At 38.0% G+C, this 12,639-nt stretch overlaps 1 pseudogene; it reads left to right on the top strand.

Moving 5' to 3' along the window:
* The first annotated feature begins 4,386 nt into the window (after positions 1-4,386).
* LOC142418606 (arylacetamide deacetylase-like 4) lies at positions 4,387-11,688 on the top strand (annotated as a pseudogene).
* The last annotated feature ends 951 nt before the right edge of the window (positions 11,689-12,639 follow it).

Genomic DNA, 12,639 nt, shown 5'->3' with positions numbered 1-12,639 from the left:
GGACAGATCCACCTTTGCTAAACACAGGTGCCAAGGTAATTGCCATTGCATGTCAAAGTAGGTGGCCACGCAATGCCTAGGAATTGTAAAGTATGTCATCATTGCTATGCAACCACGTTGCACTTGTAATACCTATGCACACACAAGTATGGAAAGAGGTTAGTACGTATCTCCATCCTGTGCCAGCCAAACTGTGAGTAGGAAGAAAATGCTGGGTTCAATGCTTCGCGGTGTCACCATATTAATTAAATTGGTGACAAGTTAGCAGTTACAAATCTCTGGTGCAACAAGTTGTTACTTGTGCTTCTTGTTCTCCAGTCCCTCTCAGCAAAATGAAATTATGTTTCTTCGTGCTCTGTTGACACAACAGATATTTTGTTTCATTTGTCCTCTTGCAAGTATTAGCAATTTACTTTTCAAGCAAAGAAATTCTTCCAGGAGTAAATAACATGATAAAGTTCCAAATGTTCCACTGTTTGAGGATTACAGGGTTTGCCTTGGTAGTGCAACCTCATGTTAAATTGGGGATTCATTGTGGTTTCTGATCTCAAGCTGAAAGTTGGCTTACCAGCTTATATGTCGGTAGCTGAAGCTAGGCCAGCAGAGTCAGTATCTGCTGTAAAAGCTATGCAAAAAGGTGGCTAATATTTGAGCGGCTAACCCATGTCTGTTCTGCCACAGCTGTACTGTTACCTGTACCTGAGCAAGCTGGCTTAAAGCTAGTGTGGGTACGACTTCATGAACTTCAGTCAAACCTGTGAGAGTCATTAGGCTGATCTTTAAGATCATTTTTATTCATGTATCACTCTTCTTTGCATATTCTACACCAGGCTTGTTCTTTTGATGATTCTTTGCAGGTGCAGAGATGGTTGGAAGTGCCAGAACTAAGGATGTCCATAGAATTCCACTTTGTATGTTTTAAGTTACGAGATGAGCACATACTGTTTTACACACATCTCATTCAGTGCAGTGTGTATTATACTCCTTGTCAGTTTAGCAATCCAATACTTGCTTTCTTTTCATTATTCAGTCTCTGGACTTATGCCTCATTTATGGGCCAACGTCCAAACTCTACACTGATCTTCTCCTGAGATTTTTCCATGGTCCTTTATCTGTAGGTCTTCATTTACTACAAATATTAATACATTCATAATAGGTCAGCAGAATTATTAGCTCTCTTGAACACATGCATTTTAATCTGTATTGAGGGTTATAACCATGGTAGTGCAGATGGATAAGTAGAGAACAGCAAGTCCTGAAACAATGTATTCCTTTTTTAGTAGCGACTCCCATATTTTCTAAAATTTAGAAAATCGCAAGTTCTAATTGTCTCCACGGAACTTCCTGTCCTCTCATTTATTTTAATTAATTACAGATCTGCTATGTCTTGCACTGCTAAGACAGAATGTTTGTTCATTTGAAGACATTTTATAGTTTCCAAAGTGTGGACTTAGTTTGCAAAAATATCACTCATTTAAAGATTTTTCTTTTTTCTAGAGAAAGATACCAAATAATTTTTACTAGCCTCTTTACTCAGACACTTCCTGACAGCAGGTTCATCTCACGGTCTGCACGTTCAACAAGCTACAGCCAATTACTTAAAACACAATCAAGCACGAACTTGCAGTGCACCTCACCTACAGAATTATGCACACCAATGTCTTTCCACAAGGAATTATGCATACGGTGATCACAGATACAAGTGTGCACACACAAGTTATCGCACAAAATAAGCCATTAACAGATCTTGTCAGTGCTTTGTATACAAGCTTACAGCTAATGGCAGTCAGAGCATATCGGTGAGGACTTGACTAGGCTAGTTCAGTTCTCAAGTTCAGATTTCGAGCACCAGATGGCTCTCACGCTCTGCAGACTCAAAAGGAGCTTCCTCTCGGGATCTTTCCCAGTACCCCAGTACAGGCATCCATTCACACTTGCCGTGTTCCAATCTAAGCAGCTGAGTACTTAGTTGCCACCTAATCGGCACCATCATTCGGAGACAGGCAGAGAGTTCTTGGGACTGCCTGAAGACCACGTTGCAACTGGCTCAGTCTCTGTCTCCCCTAGCATGTGCAGCTACACAACAGAGAACAAGCTGAAGGATGCCAGCCCAGTATTGAGGTTAAAAAACATTAAAAAATCAGAAGCCAGAGAGACCATGCTTTGAAAGATTATTTAGGGAATGGTTCTCCATCCTGGGACTCAAGCAAGCTTGTAAATTGCTGAGTCTATGCTTATAAACCATTAAGTATTACTCTGTGTACCTGCAATGCCCAAAGGAAAAAACAGCTTATTACTTCAGGAATCAACTAGTTTCTTTCTTCTACAGCTGATACCAGATTCCAGCACATCCAGTCTTTGTGTGGACCCTCTGGGGTTGGTGAGGGTGCTGCGACGATGTCTGGACCTAGTTAACATGCCCCAAAGAGTCCAAGACCTACCAGCTGTTGGTAAACTGGCTGTCATAAGGACTGGCACCAAAAAGATTTAGAGAACATGAACAATAGGTGGTAAGAACCTTAGTACATAGGATCTCTTCCAAGTGTCAGAAGACTTCTTAGATCCCCAGAGGGGCCAAATCTGGTAAGCATACTTAGATCATACCTAACTCATTGGGACAGCACAGTTTAGCACAAAACTGATTAATTACTTGCAGTATTAAATGCTAAAGAAGGGAGCTGCAACCATGTTTTGTGTAACAGTATTTCCTAGTGATCTCGTCCAAGCTATAAGAAAGATGAACCCTATACGCACCTCAGTCCTGACAGGTTTGAATTCACCACTTCCATTTCCCAAGAGAGTGTCCCAATCACCAGGCAATGTGCTTTTTGCCAACATCACTTATCGAGCTAGGTGACTGTACCAAGTGCCACAAGGAAGAAGAAACAAAAAGGAACCTGATTTTATACTTAGCACATAAATTCTGGCAAGGGAGGGAGCGGGAACGGGGACACTGGGAAATGAAAGTCCTCAAAGAGTTGTTGGATAAAATGAAGAAAGTGGGCAGAGGGAACAGAATACGGAATAAGCTGCTTCTCAGAGAGTGGATCACCAGACTTGAAAATGGAAGTTCCTTCCCATTTATACTAAACAATTAATAAATAGTTTCTAAACTCAGGAATCAAGTCTGAGGTCTTCTTTCCTACGCAGGTCATGGATTATGCATTCTAAAGCTCTGGGGTTCTCTGCATTTAGTTTCATTTTAATATATATCTCAAGGTCAGCTCATCCCTTGTACTTTTTTTTTTTTTCAATTTAAGGAAAAATTTTACACACTCATTTTACCCATACTGCTATTTTTCAGAGTGAGAATCTGTTGCCTTCACAGTTTGAGCAGACTGGTAAAAAGACACTGTTCCCAAAGGTGACATCATATGAGCTGAAAAGGCTTTGCTTTACAGATTTTTTGTTTCAGGTTAAATCTTAACGCTAATGATTTGTGTACTGAAAGATATGTTAGTTCCAGAGGAAGGCACAGATCCGAAAGCTCACTGCAGAGCATACAGAAAAGAGCGGGCTGCTGATGTCTCGTCATTGCTACTAGTATTGAAACCATGAAGTCCAAGTCTAGTTTTCATCAGCTGGAATCATATTTCTACCTGGAATGACACCTGTAAGTGATATATTCATGAGAAGACAGAGACTGCAGTACTCTAAGGCTCAACCAAGAGGCCGATAAAAAACCAAACACAAACCAAACAAACATAACAGTTGGTACAGGCTCTCACCTGCTGGGGAAAAGCTATTAAGGAGGATCAAGCAAGAGGCAAAGCGCTGACACTTCAGGCCGCAGCTGCTTCTATTAGACTCAAAGATGCAATGGCATAGACATAATATCAGTCATCAAACGTGATGAAATGTGTCTGCGACACTGAAACCTTGATTTCACTAAAAGTCTGAAGAAGTAAGGTGTGGAGGCACAATAAATCAAGAAACTGAGCAGCTCTGAAGATGATTACTAAGAAATCCTCTTCCATGGGAACGCAGAGGAACTCAGAAATGTCTGAGTTTCAGGTTCAAGTTCAATTGACTGTATTCAAGAAATAGGCAGAGACGTAAGGTTTTGTCTTCTCATAACACTGATGCTAAAAATGATATATCTAGCACTGGTTCTATGGTGATGGGCACAGACTCAAAACACGTGAGCTGCAAATATGAAAAACTGCTTATGCAAGCCTCTCCCATGACTAATTGTTACTATCTGTTTAATTGTACTGTTTGATTGCCACATGTTTTCATCTTCCTATTGGCATTTTTAAAAGCTGGATGATGGGATATGAAGAGAATTGCTAATCCTGCGCCTTTACCTTCAGAAATACTTCAAAAGTCAGAGGGGGAAGGAAGACACAGCTGGTTCTTCCATTTGGCTCCTAACAGTACAGTGAGATGGGACTTCTCCTAGCGATTTGTCTTGCTGTTTTGACTGTCTTTGTGGCAATGGCATTCTACTATGAACACCCCAAGGCATAGTCCCTCATAGATTTAGTCAGCGCCAAAAGCTTTGCTTTTTTCATTACATCCTGAACTTTGGTTTGGTCTGGTAAGTAAAACTTGATTAAAGCTGAGTTTTTAATTTAATTTCTGATAGCGGGGTAACAGATTGGTAAGGTTTTTTAGAATCAATGTTTAAATATATTGCAAACATGCGATTGGATTATTTTGGGGATGTGAGCACTACTGCAGATACCTTCAGCTCAGCTGGGTATAATAAACTCTACTGCTTGCTATACCAAAGGTAACAAAGGTAACTTGCTGTTAACAAAGGTAACAGTATGGAAAAAATAAAATTCTGCAGACTGAGTAATACCCAGTTTTTTCTGATGGCCTATGTTTTAGCTTTTTAATCCTGTTGCCTCAGTGCAGTGCTGGAAGGCTTAAGAAACTTACTGCACTGTATATGTGGAACTTCTGCTCTGTATAACACAGTGCTTATTTAGAGAATGAGCAACTAAATTATGTCCGTGATCTCAGTTCTCTTCTACAACTGTATCACTCTACTTCTGAGCCATCTGAAAGACAGCTGCCACATTCATCATCTTTTGCCTTTTAATATGTGTATACAACTTTCTTTATTGAGATAGTACACATAACATTAAAGCTGTCTTTCTGTGTCATTGTTTTTGGCCCATTTTTGATCCTCCCTTGTTTTTCATCCTTGTTCCTCTTCAAAACTAAAATGTGACTTCCACTTGTCTTTCTGTTTCATCAATTATCCTTTCCTGAATTAATTGTTCCCTCTGTCATTTTAAAAACACATCTTCCTTGATACCTAAATCAAGCTTCTTTTCTTTTAGTTGTTTAAATTGTAAAAAAAACCCCTTCAGTTTCTTTGGCTTGTGCATTGCATTTCACTTCAATTCCATGTTCTAATGTTACTGTTTCTTCCTCCCTTTCCCTGCTACATTGCTTATTAAGTTTTGTTTGAAGTCAGCCAGTAAGCTCCTAAGAATGTGACTCATAATGTCTCTTGAGAAGTGTCCCACCCAGGCCTGAACACTGCTACGATAGTGAAGCAACGCAATAAAATAGGATAGTAATAGAAGTCAGATTACATTTTCTTACATCCTACTATACAATGTGTGGACTTCCACATTTTCAAAACACTGTATGAATACCCTTTATCCATCAGACAAAGTTTTATCTTTGTGTAATTCATGTGTAAAAAGCTAAATTGCAGAATTTAGAAGCTTACTGGTGATTAATGTAGTTTTTAACTTCTGACTTTATAATTCTGTATCCTTTCTGCTGGCCAGTGAGAGGCCAAGCAAAAGCACTGTACCCCATCACCTCAAAGGAGCAGAAAGATAAGAATATTAACATGTGGTTATACAAAAGTTTAAGTGCAAGTAAAGTCCAAGTCACGTAGAAACTCTTAGTATTGCTGTTATGCCAGTTAATTATGCCAAAGTAGCTAAATCCTTTCAAGGGATGACAACCTATGATGTCAAAACGGCAGGGAAAATTAAAGTTTACTAGCATATCCAGTCTTCAGCTGGGACAAAAGATGCATGTGAAGACCCTGGAGACAAACCAGCTTGAGTAGTTGTGCCCAGTCTAATAGCTTTTATGAAGAAATGTCTGCATCCACCTATGAGGATATATTTAAATAAAAACAGCTACATCTTAATGTTAATAAAACTTCATTGAAAAATCTATTAACTCATCCTTTATTTTTTCATCTAATATTCAGTCTATAAGAAGAAAAACTACCATATCAGTACATACCAGTGAAGCTACACAATAGCCAGGGGACTTATGACTGATCCTGTCTGGGAAATAGAGGGGCTGATTAAATTATGCTACTTACTGTGTTAATGGTTTGTAAGCGTCTTGTACCCAATTTATTCTAGCAATGATTTAGGTAGAAGGGCTAGCACAAAGTGCAATTCACATGAGTTCTGGGGTGTACATGGTAGGCCTGTGTACCTGTGTAAAGAGGACAAAGGACCCTAACACCACGGATAGCACAGCTCTGTCACATCCCTCCCGCAGACATTACTATATGCATGTTGCTGCAGGCCCTAGTCCTTTGCCTGAACACGTGTCTGGACTTGCACTTCTAAGCCAACTCAGCTCTTACACAGCCTGTCTTCTGGTGCATGGAAATCTCCATGCCAGTTGTTGCCAGCGGGATCAGTTTTTCAGTATTTCCCTGTGAATGCCAGACACTGTTGCACTTAGTGTGAGTGCAGAGGCTGAGCTAGACAACGCTTCAAACGAGGTGGCAGTTCTCTAGTCCCGTACTTCGACTGTCTTATGCTACCTGCAAGCCTTTATTAATTTTCAAGCTGTCGTGTCAGCTATAGTGTTAGAAGATCCTTAATGAATATATAACCAAACTGTCCAATTACTGGTTTACAAATTACACTACTAAGCAGTTGCACTTATTTACAAATGTCAAAATGTAGGTCATGTTTTACTGACCTGGTTAATCACCTGCAAAAGAGCAAGCTTTATGAGCATGAAGATCCTGAAAGTGGGATTTCAATACAATTACAATTTAAAACAACACAATTTAAAACAACAAACAATACAATCTAAAACAACAGCACAAGATTAAAATTTCATTTGCATATTAACAGAAATAACTATGAAGATTATGCGTGATGATACTAATTACAGATATCTGCCATAACTGTACGTTGTTGCAGGTAATCCATAGAAGATATTCACAGCTCACAGTGAAGTGACTAAGAGCAATATAAATAAATGCCAATCTCCATGAAAGTTGACCCGTGAAACTAGTGCAGGTTTAACAAAAATGAGATGTCAGACTGCCAACACTAAACACAGCGGTTGATAAAGACTCCTATTATTTTTTAGTGTTTCCAAGACAAAGATGATCTCTACGTTATATACAAACCATATAGCTAATTACAGGTTTAACCTTTACTGATACAAAACTATTAGTGTGAGGAAAGAAAATACCAGAGGAAATTGGGGGATTAAAGAAACAAAATTATTTTCCCATGGACATCATACAGGAGTTCTGTAGAAGTAATCAGTATGAGACTAAAACCTGGCCACAACATGATCCTTCATGCATATGGGATCAGCTCCTCAAACGGCCTAAAATAGGATACCTGCATCAAATTTAACAGGACCACATTACTGAGCTACCTGAGGTCTGTGAAATGTGAGGTGAAAGCCACAAGACCTATTGTGGGTTTTTAAGATACATGCAGCATATACCTTTGTAAATGCAATTCTTTTTGAAATATATATGCATGAATAACGGCAACACAACAAATTAAGTTACTCATTAGAGAAGTGTACTGCTGAAGAGGAAAAGTACAAAATTTAATCCAATATAGTGGAAATATAGTGATACTGCCTCATATTTTTCATCCTGAGCAGGAATAGACTAGAGCAGACAGCTGAAACAGCTTAAAGCCATCCAGATGCAATGAAGTAGACTAGCTCAGAGTGACATAAGACTCTTCAGCCTGAATGTTTAAGTAAGAATCACTGAGCTGTGAGAAGATCAAGCTAAGGTTCAAAGCTATGCTTGTTCAGGAGGCCAGCTGTGGTAGATGCTACAGAATTTTTTTTCTGCAAGTTAGAGTAGCATGAGTTTGGGAAACTAAAGTATTAGCCACATTTTTTCATCCAAAGCTGAAGTCTAAAATGCTGTAACTACTCTCTCCTTATTTTGTTCAGGCACATGGCTACTTAAACACCCGACAAGTTGAAGTATTTGACACCTTCTTTTATCTCCTATTAATAGTTTGATTTTTTTTCCTACTGATAAAAACTAAGCCAGATTTCACCACTGAAGAATGAAATAATTTGAAAAACACCATGCTCTCATCCAACATTTATAATAGAATGTAGAAATTACCAGCAAAGCTAACCCTATGTTCTGCTAGATAGTACTGGTAAGATTTTTGCCAGAGGTGTAAGATGGTATTAATGAGCCAAGTTACTGCACTTCTGTGAAAGCAAGTCGCAGGCCGGCTTTCCCACAGGCTCAAAGGCCTTGCTTTTGGAGAAGCATGGACACAAGGCAGCTACAGAAGATAAGTTCATCCATTCCCGTCAAATCTACTGCTCTTTGAATTTCAAATTTTGGTAGGTATTACATTACAATGAAGATGTATCCAAATCATCATCATAACTGGCCACTTCATTGTAAGAACCATCAGGAGACAAAGTTTGAATTGACCATGGAATTTTAAATTTTTCATGATCAATCTCCAGGTAAGATGGAAATTTGCACTAATTTGTGGTTTCTTTCCCTTTATTAACAGGCAAAATTTTTGGAAAAAGTAGGTATCACCTCAGAGGTCTGTTTCCTCGGGACTGTAATGGATGGAATACCACCATTAAAAGATAAACACCTTTTTATCATGGACTTAAGGTTTGAAAAGGTTAAAGTAAGAATTCACCAGCCAAAAATATCAACCACTGGCCAAAGAAGAGAAATCCTTTATTTTCATGGAGGAGTCGGACAGTTTGGAAGCATTCATAAGTAATACGTATATAATAAAAATATGAGCTTTAACTACAAATACTATGTAGTTTCTGATCTGACATGGTATTTCTTAAATGACAAGAAGAGTTAGTAGGTTAAGCATTATAAATAACAAAATTAATTTCAGGACAGCAGAATAATTTTATTTACATGCAGTAGGCATCATGTTGACTTGTCTTTATACAGGTCATGTATCTAGAACTTTTATTCTCTGATCATTTATAATACCTGTTTTCTTCCTTCTTCTCCCTCATGCTTATGAGAAAAGTTGAAAATCTCATTAGAATTTTATTTCTTATTTTAAAGAACCTAATTTGTGTTCACATGTGTGTGCAAGCTTGTATGTGTGTGTGTATACTGCTGTGTGTCTTTACAGTGGCAAAACAAGGAAAAAATACATTTTGGCATTTGAAATGGAATGGCATAAGAGATTAGATGGTGGCTTACGCACAAGAAAAATTCTTGTGCTAGATTTAGCAGGGATTTTGGTTTTTTTGTTTGTTTGTTTTTGTTTGGGGGGGGTTTTTTTGTTTGTTTTAAAAAAAACCTCTCATCTTCCATACCACTTTAGAAGTGGCAGCAGTGCTGCCTTCTATTAACTAACTTTTCAAAGAGGAGATTGAAACAATGCATTGGTGTAAATTCCAGGTTTCTTACTGGCAAGAAGATTCCCACAAACATAATGAAATTGTGAGCAATGTCCTGATTAGATCATGCCACAATAAGAGAATGAAAGTGTAGCATTAATTGCAGAATAGAGGTAAGAATTTAAGAATATTTTCATTCAACTTATTTTTAAACCAAGTTACAATTCCATTGAAATATTTTGTTTTACAGGCTCCTATGAAAGAACATGCCGCTATTTGGCTAGAAAAAGCAATTCAGTGGTTGTGTCTGTTGGGTAAGGGGAGTCAATCCAGACACAGAATACGACAGCCATTTGTGCTCCTTCTAGGTTTGTAAGTCTTTAATGCATAGTCACCGCAAGCCAAGCTCCTTGTAAAGTGCATACAGTACTTACATGTAATGATCACATGTGTTTCACCAGCAATAATTACTCTTAGGAAGAACTAGGCAACTAATCCCCACTTGCTTATTTCCAAATAAAATCTATTATAATAATTTTATAATTTGTAGCCACCACTAAGAGGTGAGAATGTTTTTGTTTCCTAAAGCCATATCCAAACCACCTGAAGTTGAAAGCCAACACTGTGTTTGAAGTGTAACTGATTCTGTTAAAAACACAGTTGCCCAGACTGCTAAATATTCATTTTAGTAGTAGTACTGAAAAACTGAGGGGGATATCCACATTTAACTTGCAATCAACCTGAGATGAACATTTCAAATATTGTTCTGATGAGCTGTAATGCATTTTTAAAAGAGCCAATTTTTAAAAGCATTGATGTCTTGGAAATTGGTTAAAATTGCACTAATTACTATTTACATCCTAAAGTACTTGAAGATCCATTAACTTTTATTGATTCTTTTATAAAAGAATCAGCTTTATAAATAATTCAGCTTATGGAAAACCACTGAAAACCTTTCATATTTTCATTATCAATTTTCTACGCTCATATTCTCTAACAATTTGTTGGGAAATGTTCACTTCAATTTCTAAGTAGAATTGCTGATAACTGATTCATACATAACCTGCCTTGCCACCTAATTCTACAATAACTCAGCATGTGCCTGCAGTCACCTAAAAGATAGGTGAAGAATTATTTTGCAAAGATAGAATAGTGTACTGACTCCCCTAAACATTAACAAGAGTAGCAAATAATACATCAAAACCAATAATTACGATCAATTATATTGCTGTAACTATAATCTCAGAATATTTTCCTATCTTCAGAATGAAATATATGAATGAAAAGATGACAACAGGATCATTCACTAGATATGACTATGTTAAAACACTTTCACTCCTATTTAGGTATCGCTTAGCTCCTGAGCATCCACATCCAACCCCGTTTGAGGATTGTCTCACTGCCACCATACACTTCATGAGGACTGCACAAGATTATGGAGTAGACCCTTCTCGCATTATCACCTGTGGAGACAGTAGTGGAGGTACACTCACTGCTGCTGTTGCCCAAGCACTGGTGAACAGAAGAGATCTCCCAAAGCTGAGAACACAAACCCCAATATATCCTTTTCTCCAGTTTGTGGACTTCAATTTGCCTTCTTAGCAGCAGAATGAGGGAGTCCCCATTTTGTTAAAGGAACAAACCCTTGCTCTTGGTTTGAAGTATCTTAATAAAGGCTTGTCAGTCGTGGAAGCAGTATTTAAAGGCTGTCATATTCCAGAAGATTTGCAACTGAAGTATCAGAAATGGGTGAGTCCTGACTACGTCCCTCATGTGAGTTTAAAACAAGAGGCTACAAACCAAGTACAACACATGCATTCTCAAAAGAACTGTATACACTGGTCAAGTCTCTGTTTGACCCTGTTTTTTCCACCACTGCTAGCTGAAGACAGTGTTATCGCTTGACTTCCTGAGGCTTTCATTTTGACCTGTGAATTTGATGTGCTTAGAGATGATGGACTGCTGTACAAGAAATGATTAGAGGATCATGGTATAAAAGTGACCTGCCGCCATCTGCAAGAGGGATTCTATGGAACAGTATTCTTAGCTCTTTGTGGTGTGGTGATAGCATTCTGATCTGGAAACAAAGGCCTGGAAAAGATAGTAAATTTTCTAAGATTGATGTAAAGTTCCTTTTCATGCTTTCCTTTCCTGATTCCTATCTCTTATTGCTTGCAAAGATTTTTAAAAAACATCCTGAATTTTCCTTTTCTTAAATAATCTTCTTAAATTTCTGCATTGCATCTCTCTTTTTACCCAATAAATTGATTTGGTGATGGCTTTTGCTTTCTTTTCTCTTATGAGAGGCAAAATCAAGTGACCTTACCTTTCTTTCCTCTACCATCTCTTCAGAGTTTTCTCCTGTACCCATAAAAGATCTGGTCCCCACGGCAAGTGTTTTGCAATGCAGTTTGGCTCAATAAAGTTCTGGTAATATTAAAACACAAACTACGATTTGAGGACAACTAGGGGCAGGTAACAGGGCATGAATCTACAGGTTAAGTGTATAATGAGCACGGTCAATGATTTATCAAAGCCTATATCTGGTGAAAGCTGAATTTGAGGCAAGCTTAAAGAGAACTGAATATAGCAGAAAAGATTTGAGCACGGACATAAAAGAAAGAAGTGGAAGGAAAGCAGAGGAGGTCAGGAAAAGGGTTAGGCCTGGAACTACGGATGTTATAAAAAGTATTGGTTAAGGAATGCAACATCTATTAAAAAACTCATGCATATACCTTTTATATATAGATAAAGGTATATGGGAATGTACAGCAATACCTTTACAAAGAGCTTGTATTAACTGTAGGCCTGCACTGTCTGAAGCAGGAAGCACTTTCTCACTTTCTCATGAGGGACAATGTAAAGTGCCATGGCAGAGAAAGGAGAATGAAGGAGAAAGAAAAAAAATACAAAAAAAAAAAAATCAAAGTTCATGCTAATCTTAAACTGTTTACAACAAGATGAGATGAATGATCAAGTAAAACAATACAAAATAAAATGGCATTATAAATGTGTAAGGATATTGTCTTAGAAATGTAAGCAAGTATTGCCAAGGAATGTCAGTAAACGTTTTAAAGA

This window comes from Mycteria americana, chromosome 18 (assembly GCF_035582795.1).
Source record: "Mycteria americana isolate JAX WOST 10 ecotype Jacksonville Zoo and Gardens chromosome 18, USCA_MyAme_1.0, whole genome shotgun sequence".
Lineage (NCBI taxonomy): Eukaryota > Metazoa > Chordata > Aves > Ciconiiformes > Ciconiidae > Mycteria > Mycteria americana.
Note: the sequence above shows the minus strand (reverse complement) of the source record. Positions and strands in the feature narration are given on the sequence as shown.